The sequence below is a fragment of the Aquarana catesbeiana genome, linkage group LG03, assembly GCF_042186555.1.
Source record: "Aquarana catesbeiana isolate 2022-GZ linkage group LG03, ASM4218655v1, whole genome shotgun sequence".
In the NCBI taxonomy this organism is placed as follows: domain Eukaryota; kingdom Metazoa; phylum Chordata; class Amphibia; order Anura; family Ranidae; genus Aquarana; species Aquarana catesbeiana.
In genome coordinates, this window is record NC_133326.1 from 124988931 (window position 1) to 125008591 (window position 19661).

General features: G+C 42.2%; 1 protein-coding gene across 3 annotated transcripts in view; it reads right to left on the reverse strand.

Annotated features, from left to right (window-relative positions):
- ACSBG1 (acyl-CoA synthetase bubblegum family member 1) overlaps positions 1 to 19661 on the reverse strand; it is a 161876-nt gene that overhangs the window by 127180 nt on the left and 15035 nt on the right. The gene's annotated exons all lie outside the window — the stretch shown is intronic.

Sequence of the window (19661 nt, forward strand, 5' to 3'; positions counted from 1 at the left end):
TCAAGTGGTTAATATGCCCCCGGACCCTAGTGTGGATAGGCTTAGTGATGACGGGGCCTCTGACTCCCCGCTGATGCGATGGGCGGAGGAATATAGCCTTAGTGATGTGTGGAGATGGCGTTACCCCAGGGAAAGGCAATATACATGTCATTCTGCCACACACGCCTCTTTTTCGAGAATTGACCTGTTTTATGCCAGTCCAGGAGGTTAAGATTTTACCACGTGGCATTTCTGACCATGCCCCCCTCCTTCTGCAACTTAACACGGACTCGCCGACGGGCACTGGCCTATGGCGAGTTTTGGGTTTTTGGATAACGGATGAGCGTGTCGCCCCTGAGGTCGCGGGAGAGATGAATACATATTGGGTACAAAACAGAGCAACAGCCCCCCCTCCAATGGTGTGGGATGCTTACAAGGCATACACACGGGGACAGTATCGCATGGTCATTAATAAAGTTAGGAAACTTTATAAGCTTGCATTAGAGGAAGCAGAGGGACGGGCTCAGAGTCTAGAATCCAGCTATGTGACTACCAAAGATGCAGGGACTTATGCCACACTTCAAGCTCTCCACCGTGAGATAGCGTTGTTCCGAGCAACTGCGACTCGCAAGCTTCTGCTCTCACGGTCACAGAGGATATTTGAGCAAGCGGAGAGATCGGGGAGATTGCTGGCATGGCTGGCTAAGGAGCGCTCCACCATAGCACACATTGCCAACATTAAAGACGATATGGGAAATCTTTTGGCTGATCCTGCTATGATCAATGCCAGATTTGCACAATTTTATGAACTCCTATATACGTCTAAGACTGACTATACTATAGATACCCTGCAAAATTTCCTAAGACAAATAGACTTTCCGGTCCCATCGGAGGAAAAAAAAAAAAACAAACTAGATGCACCCATTACTCTTAAAGAAGTGCAGACGGCAATTTCATCATTGCAATCTGCAAAATCCCCAGGCCCGGACGGTCTACCGGACGAATTTTATAAAACTAATAGTGAGTCCCTGACCCCGCAGTTTCATGAACTTTTACTATCTATGCTGGAAGGCCAATCCCTCCCCCCATCAATGTCAGAGGCTGTGATTGTTGTAATTCCTAAACCCCGTAAGGACCCCGAGCTCTGCGAGTCATACCGGCCTATTTCGCTAATAAACACTGACGCTAAGATAATTACAAAAATTCTAGCAAATCAGCTCAACTCAGTCATCCTTTCCCTGGTTCATGGGGACCAGACAGGTTTCATGCCAGGTAAGGGAACAGACATCAACTTGCGATGGTTATATACAAATATATCCCATGCGGCTGCCAGGGGTTCCCCTGGAGTAGTGGCCTCCCTAGATGCCGAAAAGGCGTTCGACTTGGTCGAATGAGAATGTTTCTGGCACGTATTACAAAAATTTAACATTGGGCCTAAATTTATTTCATGGATCAAGCTGATGTATGCCAATCCTACTGCCAGAGTCAGAACCAATGGGTCCCTTTCGTCCCCCTTCAGACTGCACAGGGGTACTAGACAGGGATGTCCGTTATCCCCAGGACTGTTCGCCCTGGCTATTGAATCTCTCGCTATCCTCATTAGGTCTTCTGCGGCTGCAGGGGGGATGGAGGTGGGCCTCTAAGGAAACAAATCTCCCTCTATGCGGATGACGCCCTTCTGTATCTCCCGGATGCTTCCTATTCCCTTGAAGAGACCTTGAGGATCATAGATCTCTTTGGCTCCTTCTCCGGAATACGCATTAATTGGAATAAATCTGTACTTTTCCCAATCTCCCAGCCACCTCTACTCCCTCCCCCCATATACCCCTGCAAATGGTCACTAAATTTCGGTATCTGGGCATTGAAATACAAAAAGACCTCTCTTGTTATTTGACAGATAACGTATACCCCATTTTACAACAACTAACAAAAAGATGTCTAACATGGAAGTCTCTCCCCCTGACACCGGTGGGTAGGACAAACCTCCTCAAAATGATGTTCCTCCCCAAATTTTTATATGTGTTTAGAAACACTCCAGTACCTATCCCTGAATCATTTTTCAAACAATTGGACCGGGTGATCAATAATTTCATTTGGGCGGGCCAGACCCCCAGGGTGGCCAAAACCAGTCTACAACTTCCCCTATCTGCAGGTGGGTTGGCATTACCATGCTTTAAACAGTATTATTGGGCAGCAGTGCTGGTGACGGTACGCTGGTGGTTCGTTCAGTCACAACATAATCCGGCGGTTAATTTAGAAGCAGCCATATTGGGGTCGTACTCAGCATTAAGTAACTTGGTATTCAGAGGTCCAAAAGCACAAGATACGATGACTATCCCCATGCTCACAACCGCCAAGGTATGGGAACAGTTGACAGCTAAGCTTAATTCACCACAAACTTTTTCCCCCTATACGCCACTTTGGGGTAACCCTAAATTACCACATCTGTTAATGATTCCAGACCCAGCAGTGTGGGCTAAATATGAAATTAAAATCTTACAGCATATCATGCCAGAGGGTAAACTTCTTATCATATTATCTTTTCTAGATTGTCACTTTCCTTGTTTTTGTTTAATCCTTTTTTTCATATATATTTGTAATTGTGCTTTCCTTTTTCTTTTGTAATGAAACTTTTCTCCGATGGAGATGAATAAAAACGTTACTGTTAAACATAAGGGGAGAGATTGTGAAAGAAATGATAAATTCTGTAGATAACTTTATTCTATGTTGTATGCTTTCCTTATGTATTGCACACTGCACTCATTATGCACACAAAACTAATAATGTTTTGATTACGTGTTTGCATTCTTTCAAGTCCTGATAAGAAATTAGCCTGCCTATGTTACACATCTTATTACCATAAAATAATAATTGTAATATAAGTGTGATACCTACATAAGCATGTGTATAAAAAAACTTTAACTTCGCCAAATAAACAGAACAGTTATTTGGAAAGATGCTGAATGTATCTTTTTGTGCCTGTTCCCTACTGCAGTAGTTATTAATTTGGAACCACTGATATTTCCTCCCCCAAGTGCCACTTCCTCTTATTTCTCTGTCAAAATCAACGGCTCAACTATCAACCCGTCCCACCATGCCAAGGTCCTAGGTATAATCCTGGACTCTGAACTCTCCTTTTGGCCCCACATCCAATCACTGTCCAAAGCTTGCCGATTCAACCTCTGCAACATCTCCAAGATACGCCCCTTCCTAACCTTCCTAGTGAAATGTTTGCCCATTCTTCTTTGCAAAATAGCTCAAGCTCTGTCAGATTGGATGGAGAGCGTCCGAACAGCAATTTTCAAGTCTTGCCACAGATTCTCAATTGGATTTAGGTCTGGAATTTCACTAGGCCATTCTAACACATGAATATTCTTTGATCTAAACCATTCTATTGTAGCTCTGGCTGTAGGTTTAGGGTTGTTGACCTGCTGGAAGGTGAACCTCTGCCCCAGTCTCAAGTCTTTTGCAGGCTGTAACAGGTTTTCTTTTAAGATTTCCCTGTCTTTGGTGCCATCCACAACATGATGCTGCCACCACCATGTTTCATAGTGGGGATGATGTGTTCATGATGATGTGCAGTGTTAGTTTTCTGCCACACATAGCATTTTACTTTTAGGCCAAAAAGTTGAGTTTTGGTCTCATCTGACCAGAGCACCTTCTTCCACATGCTTGCTGTGTCCCCCACATGGCTTCTAGTAAAATGCAAATGGGACTTCTTATGGATTTCTTTCAACAATGGCTTTCTTCTTGCCACTCTTGGACAGATTCTCCCATCTGAGCTGTGGATCTCTGCAGCTCCTCCAGAGCTACCTCTTGGCTGCTTCTCTGATTAATGCTCTCTATGCTCGGCCTGTCAGTTTAGGTGGACGGCCATGTCTTGGTAGGTATGCAGTTGTGCCATACTCTTTCCATTTTCGGATGATGGATTGAACAGTGCTCCGTGAGATGTTCAAAGCTTGGGATATTTTTTTATACTCTAACCCTGCTCTAAACTTCTCCACAACTTTATTTCTGACCTGTCTGGTGTGTTCCTTGGCTCTCATTGTGCTGTTTGTTCACTAAGGTTCTCTAACAAACCTTTGAGGGCTTCACAGAACAGCTGTATTTATTTATACTGAGATTAAATTACACACAGGTGTACTCTATTAATTAGGTGACTTCTGAAGGCAATTTGTTCCACTAGATTTTAGTTAGGGGTATCAGAGTAAAGGGGGCTGAATACAAATCCACACCACACTTTTCAGACATTTATTTGTAAATAAAAATGAAAATAATTTATCATTTTTCTTCTACTTCACAATTATGTGCCAATTTGTGTTGGTCTATCACATAAAATCCCAATAAAATATATTTATGTTTTTGGTTGTAACATGACAAAATGTGAAACATTTCAAGGGGTATGAATATTTTTTCAAGGCACTGTTGTTAACATAGATATACCTGTAGCTGCTGCTGGTGGTAGAGGAAAGGATGGGGCACTCTGGAGGTACTAAGTTATTAACTCCAGAATCCCTCTTACATCCTTTAGAGTGCTCCCTTACATCCTTCAGAGTGTCCCCTTGGTGCCTCCAGTGTGCCCACTTACATCCTCCAAAGTGTCCCCTTGGCAATACTGTACCGTGGAGGTACTCTGGAGCCAATAAGGGGGCATGCTAGAAGCACTAAGGTGCACTCTGGAGGTACTAAGTTAGTACCTCCAGAGCAGGCCAGGACTGGGACAAAAAATAGGCCTGGGCATTTTGGACTGAGCAGCCCATTTTTTTTTTTTAGACCAAATGAAAAATAATAATAATAATAATAATTATACAGGATTTATATAGCGCCAACAGTTTACGCAGCGCTTTACAATATAAAAGGGAGACAATACAGTTATAATACAATAAAATACAGGAGAATTAAGAGGGCCCTGCTCAGAAGAGCTTACAATCTAATAGGGTGGGGCAGGTGGTACAAAAGGTTGTAACTGTGGGGAATGAAATAATGACAACTACTGTTTTCTTGAGGTCTTTTAGTTAAATATTTGGCAGTCTTTGTAAGGTAGTATAAAACAGAATCTGGTTATGCACATCGTGTAAGAGATTCTGCTTTCTGTCTTCCTCCGCTGGGTTTTTAAAGGCAGATACCACTGAGTGCAGGCATCAAGTTCTGCATTTTTTTGTAGCATAAACTATAGGATTGTAAAAGACCTGGGATACTTTTGGGTGTCCCAAAGAGAGCAGCATTGCGGCATGCAGTGGGTGTGTCCAAATTGTGTTACCAGTGGGAGAGGCTTAAAGGGGCATGGTTAGATAAAAAACAAAAGCATCTGCCACTTGGTTTCATAAACGTGAATGCAGCACCCACCGTATTGCCATGAATGCAGCACCCACCGTATTGCCATGAATGCAGCACCCACCGTATTGCCATCAATGCAGTACCCACCGTATTGCCATCAATGCAGCACTCCATTGCTATGAATGCCGCACTCCATCGTCATGAATGCAGCACCCACTCCATTGCCATGAATGCCGCACTCCATTGCCATGAATGAAGCACCCACCGTATTGCCATGAATGCAGCACCCACCGTATTGCCATGAATGCAGCACCTACCGTATTGCCATGAATGCAGCACCTACCGTATTGCCATGAATGCAGCACCCACTCCATTGCCATGAATGCAGCACCCACTCCATTGCCATGAATGCAGCACCCACTCCATTGCCATGAATGCAGCACCCACCGTATTGCCATGAATGCAGCACCCACTCCATTGCCATGAATGCAGCACCCACCGTATTGCCATGAATGCAGCACCCACTCCATTGCCATGAATGCAGCACCCACCGTATTGCCATGAATGCAGCACCTACCGTATTGCCATGAATGCAGCACCCACTCCATTGCCATGAATGCAGCACCCACTCCATTGCCATGAATGCAGCACCCACTCCATTGCCATGAATGCAGCACCCACTCCATTGCCATGAATGCAGCACTCACCGTATTGCCATGAATGCAGCACCCACTCCATTGCCATGAATGCAGCACCCACCGTATTGCCATGAATGCAGCACCCACTCCATTGCCATGAATGCAGCACCCACTGTATTTCCATGAATGCAGCACTAACCGTATTGCCATGAATGCAGCACCCACCCACCGTATTGCCTCCCTCACAGGCTCACACACACCTCACACACACTCACCTGCCACACTGCCGAGAGGGAATGATTTCTCAGTCTCAGATGAAGTCCCACTGCCCTTCCAGATCCGGCGCAGTCAGGAGGAAGGGTGGAGGAGAAGAAGGCGGCGGCTTACAAAAACACGGGCAGGACTCCAGGAGGCAGAGCAGCCTTCTCACATGCGCCTCCCACGTTCAAGGACTGGCCAGCCCCGCCGCCGCACATGACCACATTCGCCCAATCACAGGGCACCAGCTGCCACAACATGGCGGCCAGATCGCAGGGGACACAGCAGTTAATGGAAATTCACTCAAAGAAGTGACACAAACTGGTGTGGGATTTTGATTTGCGCCCCCCCTGGCATGCGCCCCTGGCGGGCGCCGGTCTCGCCGACCCCTTGGTACGCCCCTGCCTACTGGCACCGGCCCTCGGGCAGCACCCGCATGCCCAAATGGTCAGTCCGCCCCTGGTTGGGACCCTTGCTTTTTAATATATTTATAAATGATATAGGGTCTAGAATTAAATTAAAAATTAAAAGTACCATTTCAGTCTTTGCAGATGACACCATGCAGTGGAATAAAGTCCTTACAGGATGTATCCAACTTACAAGCCGACCTCAATGCACGGTTTAATTGGGCAACTGTGTGACAAATGAGAAAAATGGGGTGAACACCACTCCAAAGGCATTTCTATGAGACCTTCAGCTGCCAAAAAATCCTGGGTGCCTGCCTGGGTCCGCAAACCCCATATGCAGGTAGAAAAGAAAAAAATGGCGGCACTTTCAAAGAATAAAAACAGCTCCTTTTATTATGCAAAAATAGAAATGAGAGACATGCCACACACACTCAACCCACAGAGGGTCAGCAAATGCGTTTCACACTTCTGTGCTTAATCCTTGCAAGAGGTCTTGGGAGGAGCGAAGAGAACGATTAGGTTGGTATTTTGAGACCAGTTAGTGATGGAGCTGGGGGCCAGGTTGTGGATGGCTTTGTAAGTTATAGTTAGTATCTTGAATTTAATTTGTTGGCTGAGTGGCAGCGAATGGAGGGATTGGCAGAGGGTTATACCAGACGCTGAGCAGTTTGTGAGGTGGATGAGCTTGGCAGCAGCGTTCATGATAAAATGAAGTGGGGATAGCCTATTTATAGGTAAGCCAATGAGGAGGGAGTTGCAGTAGTCGAGGCGGGAGATGACTGGGAGTGGATTAGAAGCTTTGTGGTGACATTGGTTAGGAAGGGGCATATCTTGGAGATGTTGCGGAGGTTGAGGCGACTACACTTGCACATGCATTTTAGGGTGACTACACGAAAAAAAAAAATTTCTCTTCTTTTTTTAGGTGACTACACTGAAGTATTCTTTTTTTTCTTTGTGGCTTTGGATATGCATAAGATTTGATAATATATGAGTTGTACACAACGAGCATGGAACATGTATTCATAAAGGGTATCACATGGGAAGTAAATAAACACATTGGGAGTATATGAATATAGACTTGTCCAAACACCCCTACATTATAGAACATGGTATAGGATATTATAAATTATTATTATAGTTATTATTATTTATTTATTTATATTATTTTGGGTGTGCCTCTCCCTACCCTTGGGAAACAGAAGAGAAGTATATTGAAAGATATGTAAAGTTAGCTGAGAAATATTTTTTGGGTTTCTCAGAGCCAGATAGGCTGAGAACACTATGTAGTGCTTCCATACAAGATAGTGCTATATGGTGGCAATGCCCCAATAATAAATTTAAATTGTTGGTGTATGAGGGAGTTAGGATGAATGGTAAGAATGAAGTGTATACAACTAAAAGATTATATTATTCCAAATATAAGGGCTGTTGCTGAGTATCACAAAGGAAAACTAGCCCATAGAGGTAGGAGGAAGGGGCACTTATTGGCGAGAGGATTAAACATAGGAAAGGCCGGATATGGCTGAGCAGTGTGCAGTATTGACACGGAATGTAAGAGGCCTAGGGACAGCAGTGAAACGGACTCAAGTATTTAATGTTATACATAAGGCCCAGGCCAAAATAATATGCTTACAGGAAACACATATGATAATAGAGCATTCCCATCAGTTAAAAAAAACATGGGTTCAGTGGTTAGACCATGCTTACCATACAACCTTTTTGAGGGGAGTTACCTTAATGGTACACCAGATGGTATCCTGGGAATGTATGTGGGTAAAAAGAGACCCAGAGGGGAGATATATATTTGTATACGGGTAGACTGTATGCATTACCATTTGTGATTATAGGACTGTATAATCCACCTCCGGCTAAACTGAAGATATTAAAAGAAGCAGTGATATTTATGGCACAATATCCAGAGACATATGTTATGCATGGGGAATTTTAATATGTTAATGAATCCAGTCATGGATAAACATGGAAAGCTCCCTAAGGATCAAGTGGGTGGAAAGAGTAAAGTTTGTCGAGGAGGTTGGATGGGTAGATATATGGAGAATTAAGAACCCTTAAATTAGGGCTTCTTCATGCTTGACACCAGGGAAGGTACAGTAAGTATGTCCAGGATTGATTTAATATTGGGGAATGAGAAAATAATATCATTAGTAGACTCAGTAGTCTATCTCCCAGGGGAGCATTAGACCATTCACCTATGGTATGTAAGCTGTTAATAAGCCCTATGGGAAAACTTTTAGGATGGAGAATGCACCCTTACTGGTTGTTGCAGATAGAAGCTAACGATCGTATACCAGAACAACTGGAGGTGCTCCTTGAGGCCCATAAAGAGACACAGATGGATGAGAACTTATGGGACACTTTTAAGGCATACTTAAGGGGAGCCCTGAAATCCACAATCTCATATATAAAAACAGCATAATAGGCAGGAAGAGGAAGCGCTAGAGTGGGCATGTGCCCAAGCAGAAACAGAATTTATAATTAACAATTCAAATTCTAATCAGCAAAAATGGGAAAACCTTACTCGTCAGTATAAAAACCACCTGATGGCCAATCGTAAACTTGATGCCATGATGCCAAACGTAAACTTTTTTTTCAAAAACAGCAGAATTTTGAACAGGGAGAACAGCCAAGTAAGTTATTAGCTCTTCTAATGAAACAGCAGACTCCCTCCTCAGTAATCTCAAAAATAAAAAGTAGTAGTGGAGAAGAGGTTTATATGGTAGAGGAAATAATAGAAAGATTTTATGAATACTACGTTACAATGTATACATCAACCTTGATGTGTGCAGAGGAAGATATTGAGAACTAGAAAAGGTACAATTTCTGGGGAAATTGTGAAAGTGTTCTTGCCTCTACAACTGGAGTGGGCGGAGTAACTGGGTGGGGTGGAGTGGCTTGAGTAACTGTGAAAAGTGTTAAAAAGCTTAATATTTTAAAAAGTATAAATAGTAGTAAAAAAGTTCCACCATTCGCTGAAAGAGCTGAACATTTTTTTCAAAAGTAATTTTTTTTTTCAAAAATGAATTTTTTTTCTTCAAAAATGATTTTTTTTTTCAAAAGTCATTTTTTTTTTCAAAGGTAATTTTTTTTTTCAAAGGTAATTTTTTTTTTTCAAAAATAATTTTTTTTTCGAAATTATTATTTTTTTTTAAAGTAATTTTTTTTTCAAAAATAATTTTTTTTTTCAAAAATATTTTTTTTTTTCAAATATATTTTTTTTTCAAAAATAATTTTTTTTTTAAAAGTAATTTTTTTTTCAAAAATATTTTTTTTTTTCAAAAATATTTTTTTTTTCAAAAATATTTTTTTTTTTTTCAAAAATGATTTTTTTTTTTCAAAAATTATTTTTTTACTTTTTTCAAAAATTATTTTTTTTTTTCAAAAATATTTTTTTTTTTACATGGGGCGGTCATAATGTTTTGGCTGATCATGGGGTGGTCATAATGTTTTGGCTGATCATGGGGTTGTCAGCTTTTGTCACTTCCCACTCTAGTTTTGAACATTTCGCCATTCATTCCTATGGGACCAATTTCGCCGCAAAAACGTCATTTCGTGGACCATTCGGCAAAACATTCCACAAAGTAATAACACACCAATCGGGAACAATCCACTCGTTTTGGTATATTATTTGTCTCTGTAGTGTGAAAACTGTGGGAGGAGTCTACAAGCATTATCAAGTCTAGCAGATGAAGTCACATGCATTTGGGGTGTCTCAGCATCTTGTGTTTACAACCACTGTTTCCTAGCAACGCTCATGCCCTGTTTATGCTTCCCAAATACTGCTTCATCAAAACTGCCCCATCAGAATTACCCCATCAAAACTGCCCCATCATATTCCTCTATTATAAATCAGTACATGGTGTGTCTGTCCCCTCCCCCGGGCTCTGTAATCAGCTGAGATGCTCCAGCCACCTCCCCCCCTGTGTATAACAGAAGCTTTGGTAACCATGGCAACAAAACAAACACTAACAGTACACTCTGATTAATGGCTAAAATTTCCTGAAATGACCTCTAAACAAATGGCCGTATTTTAAAAACTATACATCCTACAGCGAAGATCTTTATATTGTGAGAATCACAAGACCCAGACCTAGATTTTGATGTATAGTATGTCTCTGAAATATTAAAAATGAAGGCACAGTCGCAGTTTAGAAATTGCCCTTCAAATTTGGAGGGGGCTAGAGTGTAGTTTCAATGAATGTCAATGGACGGCATGAGTTGCAAACAAATGGTCATATTGTGAAAACTATCAGGACTATGGCTTAGCCGTGGACATGTTTAGTGGCAGCAGGGATAGCTGAACGTTTTGATATAAGATTTGTGTAGGTGGGCTTGAAAATGAGGGAGTGGCGGCAGTTTAGAAATCATGTTCTGATTTTCCAGCTTTTGTCATCTCCCACTCTAGTTTCCCCATTCATTCCTATGGGACCAATTTCGCCGCAAAAACGACGATATTTCGTGAACCATTTGGCGAAACGTTCCACAAAGTAATAGCACACCATTCGGGAACAATCCGCACGTTTCGGTATATTACTTGTCTATGTAGTGTAAAAACTGTGGGAGGAGTTAGGGTGGTAAATTTGGCTATAATAATAAGAATAATATATATGTGAGATAACAGTAAGTGGTCTTGCTATGCAAGAACACTTAAATATCTCAATGATTTGGAGTTTCCTGAACTTATGGAAGAGCAGATCTTGTGTTGGAAGAAGAGATTGCTGAGGAGGAAGTGAGAGAGACTATCTCACAGATGGCAACCGGGAAATTGCCTGGTCCAGATGGTATACACTTAGAGGTATATTTAAGATATATAGATATTATAGTACCAGTTTTATCCAGAGTGTATACAGAGGCCTTTGTGCGTGGAGTATTACTAATCTCCATGTACGAGGCTACGGTAGTATTAATACCGAAACTGGATAAAGATCTGAGTAATGCCGCGTCCACACGAGTGGACTTTACGGCAGACTTTGTCCGGCTTACTTTTCTACGGACTTTATGACGGACTTTCTGAATGAACGGACTTGCCTACACACAATCAACCAAAGTCTGACAGATTCGTACGTGATGATGTACGACCAGACTAAAATAAGGAAGTTCATAGCCAGTAGCCAATAGCTGCTCTAGCGTTGATTTTTGTCCGTCTTGACTAGCATACAGACAGACGAGTGGACATTTCGACCGGACTCGAGTCCATCGGATAGATTTGAAACATGTTTCAAATCTAAGTCCATCAAACTTTTGAGAAAAAAAAGTCTGCTGGAGCCCACACACGATCGAATTGTCCGACGGACTCTGGTACACCGGACCAAGTATGCCGGAAAGTCTGCTCGTGTGTACGCGGCATGAGTGTGCCTCTTATAAACTAATCTCGCTATTAAATATAGATTATAAGATCCTAGCCAAAATTCTTGCAAAAAGATTAAATATGGTTATTACCTCTATTAGCCATAATGAGCAAACAGGATTTATTCCAGGGAAATCAACATCAATTAATATAAGAAGAATGCAAATAGTAGCACAGTTAAAAGAGCATATTCCAAATACACCTGCATTGGCATCCTTGGATACGGCTAGAGCATTTGACGCTATAGAGTGGCCATTTCTAAGAGTGACAATGAAAAGATTTGGATTTGGAAAAAGATTTGTAAAATGGGTGGGTATATTATATAAACAGCCATGGTCAAATTTGCTGCTGAATGGTATGCTATCAACTCCTGTAAAGCTGTATAGAGGGAGTAGACAAGGATGTCCCCTATCTCCACAACTGTTTGCAATAGTGATAGAAGCTTTAGCGTTAAGATTCAGGCAGTCAAAGAAATACAAAGGAATTACTCTAGGAGAAAAAAAATGAGTGCGTTGGATTGTATGCAGACGATATCTTATTATATATGTCGGATGCTCAGAGTACATTAAATGAAGCCATGAAGATAGTAGAGACATTTGGAGAGTTCTCTGGCCTGAAGATAAATTGGCAGAAATCTGCATTGATGCCATTAAGACAGGAAATACAGATGGGAGACGGGGGAGGGGGGTAAAGCCCTCATTAAAAATAGTACAGTACTTTAAGTATTTGGGAATTTATATTACCTCACAAGCGAAGGAGGCATTGAAAGCTAATGTATATCCTCTAACAGAGCACATCAAATATAAATTGTGGATATGGACTAAAATGCCGTTATCAGTAGTAGAAAGAATACATTTGAATAATATATATATAGACTATATATATATATATATATATATATATATATATAGTCTATCTCTTTTACATTTCATACATACCTCTAACAACCTTCTATACACTCACTACTATCATATCCCGATTTTACTTATTCCTTTGGCTGCTGCCAGTCACCTATTTATCCACTTATCTTTCATTCCTATCCACAGTTGCATGTGCATTATTCCATACGTCACATATCTTATGATGTTTTTGTATCCCTCCTCTATGCTCATACATTATTTTCTCGTAGGGTATCACTTGATTAACTGTTTTTAGCCATTGGTGCACCAAAGGTGGTTCCACCTGCATCCACCCATGGGATCTGATTTCTGTCCGAATTCACAGTTCGCACTGCGATATACGAACCGATCTGGGGGTGCCATTAACTTTCTATTAATATACAATAGATGGTGCTGCGCTGTTATGTGAGGTAAATAACCAAAAACATTACTAAAACAAAAGTGACTACGTGCTACATAAACAATATATTGCAATAAAAAAAAAATCACAGTGGAAATAAACCATCCATGAAGTGCTGAGTGCTAGAGGTAGCAATGTGCACGTGATACAATCCATACAATGGCGTCCCTCTCCCGGTTAATATATGTACAGTGTGCACGAAAGAGAGGGACGCCATTGCCGTTACTGGCTCCAAGGGAGCAGATATACATCACCATACTGAGAGCGTCTCATCAGGACAAAAAAGGTCCCCTAGATGTTCACTCACAAGAAGCTATTACTGTGTATACCCACGATCCCCATTGTTATACATATACGCTGTTACCTTACAGCCGTAAGTTAAGAGGCCACCTTATACTGAAGTGTGTTATACAGAAGAGAACAAGTTACTTTGCACATTGCAATTTGCATAACTTTTTTGCACAGAAGATGACTAAGTCACTTTATACATTATATCTGCATTAAGTTGTAGAGGGAATCCAGCACTTGGCTTCACTGCCCCTCCACCACACTTTCAAGATTGTTGTTCATTTATTTATCTATGTTGGATTGTATCACGTGCACATTGCTACCTCTAGCACTCTGCACTTTATGGATGGTTAGTTTCCACTGTGATTGTTTCGATTGCAATATATTGTTTTATGTAGCATGTAGTCACTTTTGTTTTAGTAATCTGTTTTTGGTTATTTATCTCACATAACAGCGCAGCACCATCTATTGTATATTATTTTATTTTCCAGATATGGACTGACCTTTTCGGTGTTTGCAGCAGTTAAATAGTTATTTGTTTAGTAGCGTGGGAATACGTATATATTTTTATTAACTTTCTACTGACACCCGCAGCTGTTCATTCACATAGGGCAGTATGCACTGCCTGCAAGTTCTATGTGATGTGGGAACTGGCACTGGAACTGCATTGGTTCCCGCATCACGCTGGTGTGAAGCGGCACTTATACATGATTAAAACAAGTTCTTTACCTAAAAAGGATACCAGTTGTTATTGTAACCACCCTAATAGAGGAAATATCTATATTAATTCTAAAAACCACATAACCACATATCTATAGCACATAAAAAGTATAAACTAATGCTATATGAGGAATAATGTTATTAGATATACAATACATTTATTTGGTAATAAATAATATAAAAATAGCAAATTAATCAAAAATGATGAGAAAATGTTAGTGATATAAGAAAGAAGATTAAATTTAAAGTGCATCCAAAAGGCAATGCTTTCTCAGTCCCCATCGAGGGGAAATTCAAACTTTTTGTCAACAGAACAGGAATAGAGGGGGAATTTTCTAATGGAACACCTGTTTTCTTAACAACTATCAAAGAGAACATTCTCCTAACATTGAAGGAATTGCCACTCACCTCACAGTGAGATTGGTTTTCGAAAACTGGAGAGTGCAAAATCGGGTGCAGTTCTGCATAGAAACCAATCAAGCCTAATTTAACAAGATGAAGTTAGAAGGTGATTGGCTACCATGCACAGAAGCACCAGATTTTGCACTGTCACATTTTAGCAAATTAACCCCATTGTGTTTACAGGAAAGAAAGTAAAGGGAAATCACCCTAAGGAGATACAGTTTGGGGGGGGGGGGGGGACAAAAAGGGTTTTAACCATCATAAGTCATTTACTATTTTGGATTGAGTCAATCACTTAATCCAAAATTAAACAAAAACAGTGATAGAAAGTGTCTGGGCTGGGCTCAGCCCTTCCTTCTCTGAGCTGGCCGCTCAGCTGCCGGCTAATTGCCAGCTCCTTTCTCTCCACAGTGACTCAGCTGTTGATGATCTGCTCGTCAGTCCAGCCTACTTAAAGCCGTCCAGCTCACTCCATCTCTGCCTTTGGTCACATCTCAGAGACTTTCTCCTGCGTTCCTGTTAAAGACTTGCTCGGCTGACGTCCCTTCTAGCTCCTGATCCTGCTTGCTGTACTACTACATTGATCTCTGGCTCTCCGACATTGGCATTGGCTGAATACCCGATCTGGTTACTGAACTCTGGCTATGTATTGACTATGCTTACTCTGTTTACCTTTGTATTATTATTAAGCAAGTGTGATTAACTGTACTTTTGTCTCGGTCAGATTCATAGTTTCTGACGGAAAGGCAGAAAGTGCCAAGAGATAAGCACACAGCTTAAAAAGCTAGAGGGGGAAGTTCAGGACTATGAAACTTTCACACAATATTTATTTACTGCTATTTGCACATTGATAGCAACTGTGCTATATCAATTATAAGTAAATGTGATATATACCTGGGTCTAACCACTAAATGGATAGTTCCCTTGGCTGATAAGCAAAAAAGGGTAATTTTTTGGAGGCGAGAGAATTTTTTTTTTGTCATTCATTTTTAATAATGTTTGGAGTGAAAATTAGCAATCTTTAATGTTTTGTTTTAAACATATGTAATAAAGTATTTTTTATTATATATTTTGGCGAGAAAGCAACCTCAGAGAACTCTCTTTGGTTTTGGTTTTGCTGTCTGAAATTTGTATGCTTCTTTAGTTACATTTTTCTCTCTTCCCTGCAAGAACCAGCAGTCAGAATTATTGAGCCTCTAGCTCATTCTTTTATTCTAACTCCACAGCACTCTCAGGGTTGCTATAGAAACATGTCACTTGTATGATGAAATCACTAGCCAGTTTATTTGGCTAAGATGCATAGAGGTGGATATTTACTGGACTAACTGCTTTTATTGTTTTGTTTGCTCTTTGCTATACACTTTGGTAACAAGGAAGATGGCACAACAGACATTTCAATTCTCCAGATGAGATCAGATTGTCCAACCAGTGAGATTACAGCCAATAGGAATGAGTGTATATGAAAATCTGAAAACCGTCAAAAAGAAAAAATAACTGTGACTAAATGCGTTCATCCAAAAAAATGCAAACATGTAAAGTAAAAGGTCCATTTTATAAATGAATTGGGGTGGACTGTCAGTTTGAGTCGAACATTAGTTCGACTCGAACATCGGCTGTTCGATCATTCGGCGAAAATCGAACATTATGGGCCATTTGGATAAACTGCTAGCACTCCAACTGCTGCCTTTTCAGCTGGTAGACTCTGCCCCCTTTTGAGAATTTGTGGAATGTGCGGTACCTCAGTGGCAGGTTCCCAATTTTTTTCTCGGAAGGCTTTCTACCGACATGTGGAAGACAATGTCTTGGCCTCATTGGACAGGCTGGTCAGTGGTAAGGTGCATATTACCGCTGACTCATGGTCCAGCAGGCATGGACAGGGACGTTACCTTTCTTTCACGGCGCACTGGGTAATCCTGCTGGCAGCTGGGAAGGATGCAGGACAGGGTGCAGTATTGTTGGAGCTTGTTCCGCCACCACGCTTCCAAAATGCTGGTAGTGGTGATTCTGCCACACCTCTCTCCTCCACCCCTTCCTCTTCTTCTTTCTCTATGGCCTCTTCCTGTGCAGGTTTGTCCTCGGAACCAGCGGTGCTCCATAGGTGTTCTAGGAGCTACGCAAGCACTCAGGCAAAAAGATGTCATGCGATGCTTGAGTTGGTCTGCTTAGGGGACAGGAGTCACACTGGGGCAGAGATTCTGGCAGCTCTGCAGGGGAAGGCTCAGAGGTGGTATACGCCATGCCAGCTTCAGCCAGAAAAGATGGTTTGTTACAATGGCACCAACCTCCTCTCGCCTAATCTGTGACATGGCCACCAAGTGGAACTCAATGTTGGCCATGCTGCAGCGGCTGCACACGCAGCAGAGGGTCGTCAATGAGTACCTATGTGACTATGGCACGAGGACAGGGTCAGGGAAGCTTGTTTTTTTTCCCCACGCCAGTGGACCATGATCAGGGATGCATGCACTGTCCTGTCACCATTTGAGGAGGCCACGAGGATGGTGAGCAGTGACAGTGCATGCATCAGTGATACTGTCCCTCTTGTCTACCTGTTGGAGCACATGCTGCATGGAATAATGGACAGGGCACTTGAGGCAGAACAGAGGGAGGAAGAGGAGGACTTCCTTACCTCTAAAGGCCCCCTTTATCCAGACAGTATTCCTGCAGGCCCGCCTATCACACAGGAAGAGGAGGAGGAGGATTGTGTCAGCATGGAGGTGGAGCCTGGCACTCAGCATCAGCAGCAGTCTTCAAGGGATCGTTTCCAGTTCCCAGAAACCCATGGACTTGTACGTGGCTGGCAGGAGGTGGCTGCAGATCAGGTCGTCCTTAGTGACCCAGAGGACTCCAGACCGAATGCCTCAGCAAACCTACGCTGCATGGCCTCCCTGATCCTGCAAAGCCTGCGAAAGAACCCTCGGATTCGTGGTATAAAGGAGAGGGATCAGTACTGGCTGGCAACCCTTCTTGATCCACGTTACAAGGGTAAGGTGTCGGAACTTATACAGCCGTCGCAGAGGGAGCAGTGGATAAAACATCTTCGGGAGACCTTGCAGAAAGGTTTGTGCAATGCGTTTCCAGAGCCTGGGAGGTTACAATTTTCTGGTACTCCTGAGCAACTGGTTGCTGAGGCTTCGGTCAGTCACAGAAGGAGCGGTGGAGAAGGTGGCCATCTGACCGATGCATTCAGACAGTTTTTTAGTCCGCAACCCCAAGGTCTGATCGGTTCCAGCAACCAGTGTCTGTTGTACATGGTGCAGGAATACCTAGGGGCAAGATCAGACTTGGAGACCTTTCCAACCGAAAATCCACTGGGTTACTGGGTCTTGAGGATGGATCACTGGCCAGAGCTTGCACAGTATGCAATTGAGCTACTGGCCTGTCCTGTTCCAGCGTTCTTTCAGAACGCACATTCAGTGCTGCTGGAGGCTTTGTAACTGATCACAGAGTGCACCAGTCCACCGACTCGGTTGATCAGCTCACCTTCACAAAAATGAATCAGTCTTGGATCACCAGCTACCAAGCACCAGATGCTGATGTAACCAATTAATTTTTTTATGAATGTGAGATCCCTTCAAGACTGCCTATGCTGATCCTGAGTGACTATCCTGTTATGCTGAGTGACTATCCTATTCCTCCTCAATGTTCATGTTGAAATCTTCTAAGAACATTTTTAGTTCTGGGCACCACCACCAGTGGCTAAGGCCCAATTTTTCTGCCCCTGTTCAACAGGGGCGTGTAATTACAATTTTTGCTGTAATATTTTGCAGCAGGGCTTGTTCCTGTGCTCAACAAGAGCATCTGTGAAGGGTAGCAGTGTTGTGGCACCAACACCACTGCCTAAGGCCCAATTTTTCTGCCCCTGTTTAACAGAGGCGTGTAATTACAATTTTTGATCTAATATTTCACAGCAGGGCCCGTTCCAGCACCCACCAAGAGTAACTGTGAGGGCTTACAGTGTTCTGGTACCACCAACACCTAAGGCCCAATTTTCCGCAGAGTGTATAGGGCAGGCCGTATAGTATATACAGGCGGTCCCCTATTTTCAAAAATCCAACTTACAAACGACTCCTACTTACAAACGGAGGGAGACAACAGAAAGTGAGAGGAAATCTACCTCTAGGAAGGGAAATTCTCTCCTGTAAGAGTTAATATGGGAAAAAGGTGTCTCCTCCACTGATTTATCACCAATCCTTGTTTCCCTTAAAAGCCCCAAATTTTCAAAAACCAATTGTCATTGGGACAGAAAGTGAGGTGAAATCTTCTGAACAGGGGCACAGACAGCAAAACAAATGTCACAGGGGTGATAACCCTTTCCTATGTTTTCCAAAAAGCTTTAAAATAGATTTTTTGGCTGAAGCTACACTTACAAAATGTACCTGTTCCAAATTACAAACAGATTCTACATAAGAACAAACCTACAGTCCCTATCTTATTTGCACCGCCTGTATACTGCTGTTCAGAGTATATAGGACCTGGGGGCCCAACGCCTTTTCTTTTTTTAATTTGGGTGCGGGGTTCCCCTTAATATACATACAAGACCCAAAGGGCCTGGTAATGGGCTGGGGGGTACCCATGTCGTTTGCCTCACTGATTTTCATCCATATTGCCGGTACCCGACATTACATTAAAGCCTCTAGCAGTTTTAAATGACTTTTATTCCTTTAGAAATGTCATTTTGTGCAGGGACTGTTCTAAGCACGGGAAACACGCGCCACTTTACAGGCATACTGTTGACACCCCCCAGGTACGATATTTAAAGGAATATTCCACTTTTATTTTTTCACTTTAAGCATCATTAAAATCACTGCTCCCAGTTTTTAAAACTTTTTTTTTCATTGATATATGTCCCCTGGGGCAGCATCCGGGTTCCCAAACCCTTTTTAGGACAATAACTTGCATATTAGCCTTTAAAATTTGCACTTTTGATTTCTCACGTTTGAGTCCCATAGACTTTAATGGTGTTCGAATGTTCGCGCGAACTTTCGGTCCGTTCGCATGTTCTGGATGCGAACCGAACCGGGGGGTGTTCGG